The following is a 10,025-nucleotide window of genomic DNA, read 5'->3' as shown; positions in this document are numbered from 1 at the left end:
ATTATAAATTTTATATTTAATATTTTTATGAATTGCATATTTTTTATTTTAACTTTTTACTTTCAAAATAAATTTTAATTATAAATTTTATATTTATTATTTAGTCAAAATATCACTAATTGGGCGTTGATCGTCAGTTTTTTTACGCAACCTTAAAAAAAGGACCAATCCGACGACAATTTCATTTGTTTAGGACATGATTTTCAAAAGGTGGATATTTTTTACTAAATTCATAATTCGGTCATATGTTTATGACCACTTTTTACCTTACTCTAAAAGCAATATATAGTAGATTTCTTTTTAAGTAACAATTTCGATTGCAAAAAATTTAAATTCTTTACTTCCATAATTCAATTTCTTTAAGTTCTTATTCTTTCGAATGTTATAGTTGAACCTTGATAACAAAATCATACTTTATGTTTCTAACTAATCTATTTAATACCTATATTTTTCTTCTTTTTTTCTTATATAAAATATTAATGTTTTAAGCTCCATTCAGTATATCATTAAATAAATTAAAAATGAATAATAGTAAATTGACTTTATAGTTTTTATTTTAAGAATTTTGTAATTTTTATTATACTACTTCTTTCCTTTCCAAAATTTTAATTTATTTAAATTTTTTATTTTTAGAACATTACCATCGAACTTCAATCAAATAAATAATTACAAGGTATTTTCTCTTTTGCTTTATAAATAATTGAGTTATTAGCTCAATTCACTATATCATGAAATAAAATTAAGAAAATATGTATAATATATTAATACTAATTGGGTGTAGGTTTTTTTATATCATACTTACTATTCTAAATTATTCAGTTTTGAAATTTTAATTTATTCAAATTTTAAATTTTAGTCAAAATAAATATAATACTAATTAAATTTATTGTTTTAATTTTAAGTATTTTATAATATTAGTACTCTAGTTTGATTTTTGAGTATTTATTTTTATGTTATTCCTATGTAAAATATATAATATACTCTATTGAATTAATTTCACCGTTAGCTTTATTAGTCTTTATTATAGAAATTAGATCACCCCCTAATGATCATGCATTCATGCTAATTGATTTTATCCAAAAATAGCATTTGGTTATATTTGTCCACATATAAAATATAATTATGGCATAGAGACATAAGGATATTATGTCATGGAGACATTATGTCTCTAAATCACTACTCTTTATATATATGGCACCCTATTTTTCACTTAGGTTGTTCATTAATTGTCTTTGAAATACTAATTTAACACTACTTATTACAAGTATTTAGTTAAAAAAAAAGAGAGTTTTTGTATGAATATGATATGGTCGATAAAGCTGCCGCATAACAACAAACAAATTAAAGTATCATAATCTAAACAATAATTATAACTAATCAACTTCGATTCTTGCAAACCGAACTGATTTCATTATTCGTACAAGTCTCATTTAGATTGATAGTACTAAGATTTGAACCAATAATAGCACATAACTATCGTTGTCGAGTTTAAAATAGTAAAGTGATTATTAATCGTAATTAGTGGCCCATGTGTAGCTTTTGGTAGCTTCTCACGCAAAAGATTTATAAAAAAGTTCATTGTTGAAATTTTTAATCTTCCCTTTTTCCTTCAATAAATTCATGCTAATGCACCAAACATGCAATTTAAGGAACTCATGTATAAGTAGTTAGATACACATAATGGCAGAGGTATACACACACACACACACATATACATATGCTTAATATACCTTCAATTAATTAGTGTATTATTTCATTTTTGGTTTTGAAGTTTCATTTTCATTTTCATTGAAATTATGTAAGTTCAATTATGCATTGTTCTTTTATTTATTTAATGAAACTATTAATTTTATTATTCATAAAATATAATTTTAACAAGATTTAAAAAAAAGTAATATGATTATTGTTAAGTGCTTAAGATTAAATTTCCCTTTAAATACATATGAATGTAGAAAGATAAGCACTTGGGTAGATTAGTGCTTAAGATTTAGATACGTAGCGTAGGCGTAGCTATGTAATGCTCTTAATCTTCTGTAAATACGTAGTTCACATTAAAAATTGATGACCATATTGGGTAAGAGTATGAGTATAAGACTACCATATGTCACGTGATCGGTACCTCCACAAATACAACAAAATCTTTTAATCCAATAAGACGTATAAATTTATAACTAAACCAATTTCACACTTATTCCTATATAAGACAAATAATTGAGAAACAATATTTGACGTACAAGAAATATTATTCTACATTGAAAACCCTATCACGAAAAATATACTTAAATTATGAAAAACTCAAGCCGGCATCCAATAGAACCCATGCATTGTATACACGGTTTAATACTTTCATAATTAAAAAAATTCAACACTCATTTGCGTGTTTAATACTTTCATGTATGTAGTACTACTAAAATTATTAGATAATTCTCAACTCTTGACACCACATTTCCAACTAACCTATTCTCGGCCTCCCCATGCAAAAACAAATCCTCAATAAATCATCCACATATGTATATATAAATCCATATCTTCTTCATCACCAAGAAAAGCTGTACACCATTCCTAAAAATTCTCTAAAAGCAAAAAAAAAAAAAAATGTTTAAAAGATACTCTACAATGGCTTCGTTTTCTTCTTATTCTCCATCTTCGTTGTTCAAAACTCTAATCATTATTGCTCTCCTTCTCATTAATACATGGAGTTCTTGCATTGCGACTAGGCCGGGGAGATCCATCTTGATTGTGAAGGAGAGTGATCATTCTTCAATGGCTTCAAATTATTTTCAAGAAAAGGCAAAGCGACGCAATGAGGAGTTGTACTTTGCTAAGCTTCCAAAAGGGGTACCTATCCCTCCTTCTGGTCCATCCAAGAACCACAACTCTTTACCTCAAGATTGAAAATATATATATAGAGGATGATATCCTTGTTTAAACTTTTTTTTAATTACATTTTGCTTCTTCATCTTCTATTCAAAAGAAAAAAACATCACAAATGGGTGATATCATAATTCATATATAGGTCCTAATTGGAAATGTAATAAAGCTTGGGATATTTAATGTCGTGGAATATTTATTTTTCGTACGTAGTCAAAGAGTTCGTGTAAAAAGTTGTCTTCATTAGCTTTCTACAGATGAATATATAGGTCAAAAGTCACGTGTTTATTATTTTTTTCTTGTGATACATTAAATTTAGTTGTGGATTACCTGTTGATTAATTACATTTTTTGATATCTTGTTTCAATCTATATTATGAGCATATAATTGCTCATCCAGGGCCAATCTATTCTGGCTTTAGGCCCAACTGTATCGGGCCTTCAAGTAAAAAAGCCAGGAAATGCTAGTTTTTATTTCATTTCAACTTATGGCCTTTTTACTAGAATTGGCCCAAACTTCCCATAGATTTTTCATTTAGAAAGTTCTGCATATAGCATTATAAATAACTATATGCCGTAGTATATTTATGGTTTTTATTCGAAATAACTATATGCCGTAAAACGTACGAGGCATATTTATTAGATGCCACTAATTGAGAGAGAAAATCTTAGCCATCATTTTTGTGCTACAAGCTTGCTGACGTCATTAAAATGTACTACAAAAATTTGAAAACACTAACTCTGAGGGAAGAGAAAAACAAAGCAAAAGGGTGCAAAGTTATTATTTTTTGTAGTAATTAGTAGTTCGAAACAAAGCTGCTTCCAGTTAGTAGTTAGTTCAAATTAAATATGCTGTTTTGGTATACATTAAATTTGGTTATTACAGTTCTGGATTTTTTAATGATATTTTTTTATAGTACTTCTACTGTGTAATGAACATATAATTGCTCGTATAGGTCTAATCTATCATGGGCCTACTGGCTTAATTAAAGTTGGTCTTTCAGTAAAGCTGGTGAAAACTAGTTTATGAATTTCATTCCAACTTATGGGCCATATAATTCTTTTTTTACAAGAATAGGCCCAAACTTCCCATATAGATTTTTCTTTTACAAAGTTTCCATATATTTATAATATACTATGAGATTCTCTACCTTATAGGCAGAAAGTTATGCTTGCGTAAATAAATAAATATTGGTGCTGGGTAGTGATAAAATGCAAACTTATATATTGTACAAATTCAAAATTCTTCAACACAGCTTCAACACAGTTTCAATACAATATCAACACAGTGTAAAATTTTAAGATTATAATGTCAACACAATATCAATACAACATCAATCATTGACTACCGTTGAAATTCTGTTGACATTTTCCTATTGATGCTTTTTTGTGATCTGTTGACATTTTTCAATGGTCCAGATCATAGTTTTGAGTTTGTACAATATTTAGAGTTCTCGTTTGATCACATCCTATTGGTGCTTTTATGATTTTTCATTCAATGAACACTACGGTTACAAAACGTACGAGGCATATTTATAGGACGCCACTAGAGGAAAAAAATTGCAAAATCATTTGTGTTAAAAGCCGTCGTAACATAACTTTTACAGTAGTTTCTATATCAAATACTACTATACTAGGATTTAACTTTGTAACAAATCATACTTATAGGTTAATAGGTACACATCCAAATCATAAATTTTGAAACTGAGATATGATAAATCACGAAAATGGAGAAGGCAAGACACAAGAGTAGGGTATGATCGCTGTGTAAAGATAAAATTTCAGACTTTGTTGCATAAAAAGACTCAAAAACTTTAAAAAAAAAAAATTAAAGAAAAAGTAGTGTTGGAGTGGTGCAATAAAAATAAGAAAGAAAATAAGACTTGACTAAAATAGTGGATCCAAATAGGCAGAATTGCCAGTGCTGCAACCAACAATCGCTGATATACATTCGCTGCCTTAAATTATTACTACATGACAAAAACAAGCAATTATACTAATTGACAATTTGTTTCATTGTTTCAGATTCTGCCATATGAATTGTGACTATCAAACACTAGGCAAAAGTAATCTCCCTCTCATTCTAAATAATCGAGAATTGTTTGAGAGATCATTATAAAAATCGAACGTTTAATATGCAGCCGCCGGGCTTGATTTGATTTTCTACGTTCCACTTTAAAGATCCGCGTGCTTATAATATTTGTTTAATTTCTTGAAATTGGGAATTGTGTGGAATTTAAGGCAACAAAACAAGTGGAGTACTAGTACTCCTACTTTTTTTCAAGGACTATGCATTCTAATTTTAGTTGAAGTAAAAATCGATTAAGTTTTACTAATTAGTTAATTAGGGGTGTTCGGTTGCCAAGATTAAATCTCATGATTAAATATGTATCATGTTTGATTTATAAGATTGAACCCTATAACTTAATCCTAGATGGATAGTCTCATGATTATTAGTCATGACAATCGAACGCCACATAATTTAATCCTCTTAAAAAAAGTAGTACTCCGTAATAACATGATTATGAGTATATATTATCATCTCTGCATATAAATTAAAAGGATATATGTATACTAATATGAGCCAGGAGTCAATTACTCATTAATATAGGGCAGAAACTTCATGATAAATAACACTACCAACAACACAACTTTCAAATAATTTTAGCAATAATTATACTATGAGTAAAGCTAAATTTAAATAACTTTGACCTATTTATACAGATATGACTTTTAAATAATTATACTCACTAAATTATAAAAATATCATAAAAAATACTAAATGCAAGTATTATAATGTCTGTATGACTCGGTTAAATTATAAGACCCTAATTTATGGTGTCGATCACTAATTATTAGTACCATCATTCGTGAGCATTTCCTGCATTAGAGAGAGACAGATAAGAAGGTTACTTGTCCCTTTTTTTTTAAATTTCAACCAAGAATAATACTCTCTTGATCAACAAAAAATAAAGCACAATTACCATTTTTATCCAATTCATAAAAAATAGAGCACATTTATTTATGAAAAGTTTTCAATAAATAATAATCGTACGTATCATTTCACTAACATTACTTCTCACTTACTTTTTCTCTTTCTCTCTTATTTTTTTCCTTTCTCTCTAGCTTTACCAATTCTATATTAAAACTCGTGTCATACACAAATTGCTCTATTTTTTTTAACTGATGGAGTAATAAATTTTCAAATTCATAAATTCCAAACCCAAATTGTCACTCACTTAAACCGTTATAACCCTATATAACATCTTAAGGTGATGTTTGAATTGCTTAGTAAGAATATTTTTTAAGAAAGATAAAATTGAATATACATCATGATCTATGATAATTAAAGTGGTGACTAAACTTAGAATTGAAGAAACATATTTGATCCATTCCTTCACGTGTGTCACCATTACCCTGACTCCAAATCATGCCTAATCATTGCCATTTCATCTTCTTTTTTCCTTAAAAATCATTGTTCACTCTTGTCCTTACTAATCCAAAATTAGAAACGCATGCAAAGTGTTCGACAGAATTCCTCATCTAAAAAACTCAGACAAAAAAACTAGAAATCGGTCATGGCTTCTTCTTCCATTGACAAAAAACAGCAACATATTCACAACTTAACTATACCAATCTCACCACTCCATTCGTCACTATGTTTAAACAAAGTAAAATAAAACTAAAATGGCATTACATATTGGTAAGAAAATGCTCAAACTCTGAGTAAATAAATGCTGAGCTCAGGGCCTCCATTTCTATCCGGATTCATCATGTAGAAAGCTTCAGAGTCTCTGGAGCCGACGACCCTCTCGAATTTGGCTCTCATGTACATGACCTCGCCGTCGCCGGGGAGCACGCCGGCGCCCATGGAGACCGGGCCGACGGCGTTGAGCAGCTTCCAGTCGTCGGGCCCGCAGTCGCGGCGCATGGCGTAGCCGCACTTCTTGCCGTTGCAGTCGGTGCGCCAGAGGGGCTCTTCCAGAAGCAGCTTCTTCTCCTGCTGCTGCCGCTTCTCGCACTCCAGCGCGATCCTCACCAGGCCCGACGACATCTCCTTCACCAGCGCGCTCGTCGGCGTCGCCAGCTCCACCAGGAACGCCGGCGCCGCCTTGAAATCCGCCTGGAACGCGAACCGGACGTGGCCGCGCCGCTGCCCGAAGAGGGTTCCCACCACCCGCTCCCCTAGGCCCGACGAAAACGGCGTTCGGGCCCGGCCGAATGCGAGGGCGGCCCGCAGCTTGACTGATACCCTTTTCCGGTAATTCGCTCTCGCGGCGGTGGCGGTGGCGGTGGGTGGGGATTGGTGAATTGGGAAAATCTTGGGGTTTTCTGATTTGGGTTTGGATTTGGATTTGTGGGTGAAATTCAAGATTTCTTCCATTTCGGTGTCTTCGTCTTGGGAGGCTTTGTTTGTCCAGTGGAAGTATCTGCGGGAGGAAGAGAGTGAGTCTTGAGGGGTTTTAGCCATGATTGGCTTCATCTACTAGCTAAAAGCAACCAATTAAACAATTATAAAGGAAAAGATGGGTTCTTTTTGTGTTGAAAGTGAGCTTGGTAAAATGGAAAAAAGGAAGAATGTGCATTGAAGTACTAATAATTTATGGGTTTATATATTTGATTTTTGATGGTGGGAGAATGAATTCTGACAAAAAGAAGGTAATCTCAGCCCCACCAAGCTGGATCAGGAAAACATGAGAATGTATTCAGAAAACAAAACACACTAGACAGTGGTGAAGAAAGGGATAATTAAGTAATAATGGTAAGGTGAAGAGACAAGAATTTATAAATCTTGAATAATAGTATTTGGTTTTTAGTGTCTGATGCAATTTTGTTGTGATTGTGGAGAGGTAGGGGAGAGTGAGACAAGTGAGTAAAGCAATTGGACCACTGCTGACTGCACTCTCCTAAAACATATTGTATGTTGTTCCGCCATCAACTGCACGCTTATTCATGACTACTGCGGCCACGGCCACCACCGCCGGCTGTCTTCTTTTAAATAAAGTTGATATTGGAATTTAGAATGTTGCAGAACAAACCTTGGGATCTGTTACAACTTTAGACTTGACAAAATTAGTCCAGTTTTTAACGTATACTAGTATTTATTAATTAGTCATTTGTCCATCAAATTCAATCTTTTATTATATAAAGTGAAATTTATTGACAATTAAATGTAGAACAATTTTGGAAGATAGAATTAGGATTATATTCTTTATGCGAAAGTAAAATAAAACGATTAAATACTACTCCTAATAGAATAGTTTAGATGTTAGAAGTAGTAACTTATTGAAATAGAACATGTGCTGTTTATGGCCACATTGGGCCGTTTAATGGGCCTTTATTAGCCGAACTAGTTTCATAGTATTCTACGTTCGTATAACAATGTAAATTGTATATACCTACTATCGAGAGCAAATAAAATATTAAAATTTATTTTCAAATTATACCCCACGTAGAAAAACTACATGAAATCTTTAAATCACAATGTAGTGTAGCTGCTAGAAATCTTTAATAACTCAAGATCAATTAGAAACATATAACCCTGTTTCCTCATACAATCATACATAAACATAAATACCTTAAATCCCACAAATTAATCAAAACATAACTTACGCATAATACATACTAGTAGTACAAAAATTATAAATAATGAATTAAATCACACTTCTTTCTTACATAAAAACTCTAAAAGTAAGAAACATAAACCGTGTACTCCAAAACCCCTAAATCTTTGATAGGATCATACGAATAAGTGTTAGAGATGGAAAATCCTCTAGCCATCCGAAAAATTCCGGTGCCACCAATAACTGGCAGTTCCCGATTAAGCCTCTCGATAGGGTTCGAGCCAGCAATACAAAGCGTGCTACCATTGTACGGGCCCGTCATGAACACAAAATTGATGTTCATGGTGAGAGACGATTCGCGGAGGCCTGAAGATGCGATGAGTCCCTGAGCCCGTCCCAGCTTCTTTGAGTTATGGTCGGGCTCAGATGTTATCAAGTCATCCAAAACTCTAACTTGCCCAAATGAAGTAGGTGAGTTGGTCGTCACTTGAGCCCGCGCCACCTCCCAAATGGTGGCGTTGGGCCCGCCTAGGGCGTCCTGGATGTAGAAATGGAGTTTTACGAATTTTTCTTTGCGATGAGGCATGTTTTTGAACCATTTTTCGGCCTCTTTGCTCGATGTAGCATGTGTGCTTGCTATGAAAAATGAAGAAATAAGTAGAATTGTGCAAAATTTATCCATCTCTCTTGTGTAGGTGATAAATGAACATGTATAATATTTTTTGTGAATTTGGGGGTTACATAGAGGAGGGTTTAGAACCATTCAAAGATGCTGAATCGGTTGATCTCGCCTGCACGTACAAACATTCTATTTTAATTCGATAAATTAGCTGAAATAATGTAAGATTGCATTTTAACTTATAAGATGTTCGGCAGTTGGACTTGTTATAGCATCTTTAAGTTCGTATTTATATTACTTGGTCAAATATTTAGTTGGATTTTATTCCAAGCGTGTAATAAATTAGGAGGTACCGAGTACATCGAAAACATACTTTTAGATTATGATTGTGCCCAAATTCAAAGATGTGTGTGTGCGTGTGATTTGAATCGTAAATTTCTTTTGGAACAAACGATGCCTTTGTAAGGCTGAATATGGATTGATTTTGATTGGTACATAAATGATTTTAAAAAATTGGAAAATTGGTGAAAATAGTAGTATTATCAATTTTGATTAGATGATCATTAATTATCGTAACGTGCAATTGTAGATTATGTTGACTCCGGTCAAATATAAATAGTTTATTTCCGACGAATTTTCGGGCCCAAATATTAAAACCCACCTAGTTTATCTCCAACAAAATAACGTTGTTATTCGTTAGTACTCCCCGGTTCCACAGTAACAGAGGCATTTCATTTTATACACTCATTTTAAAAAAATGATAATAAATAGTTAAAGTGGAGAGAGAGTAAGTAAGAGAAAGAATAATGTAGAGAAGAGTCTTACCTACAATACTCTCTCTCTTACTTTACTTTTTCTCAATTTTAACTATTTATAATTATTTTTTCAAAACGAGTGCGCAAAATGAAATGTCTCTATTACTATGGAACGGAGGGATTACTATTTTAGAAATAATAAAACAACTTTGAACAC

The 10,025-nt window shown here is 32.1% G+C and overlaps 2 pseudogenes; both read right to left on the bottom strand.

Moving 5' to 3' along the window:
- Window positions 1-6,432: 6,432 nt before the first annotated feature.
- Window positions 6,433-7,636, bottom strand: LOC125204715 (protein MIZU-KUSSEI 1 pseudogene; annotated as a pseudogene).
- Window positions 7,637-8,555: 919 nt separating this feature from the next.
- Window positions 8,556-9,116, bottom strand: LOC125206436 (dirigent protein 22 pseudogene; annotated as a pseudogene).
- Window positions 9,117-10,025: the final 909 nt, after the last annotated feature.

This window comes from Salvia hispanica, chromosome 6, assembly GCF_029641045.1.
Source record: "Salvia hispanica isolate PSC_SH4W2 chromosome 6, Shi_PSC_v1, whole genome shotgun sequence".
Lineage (NCBI taxonomy): Eukaryota > Viridiplantae > Streptophyta > Magnoliopsida > Lamiales > Lamiaceae > Salvia > Salvia hispanica.
The sequence above is the reverse complement of the archived record's forward strand: the minus strand, read 5'-3'. Positions and strand labels throughout refer to the sequence as shown.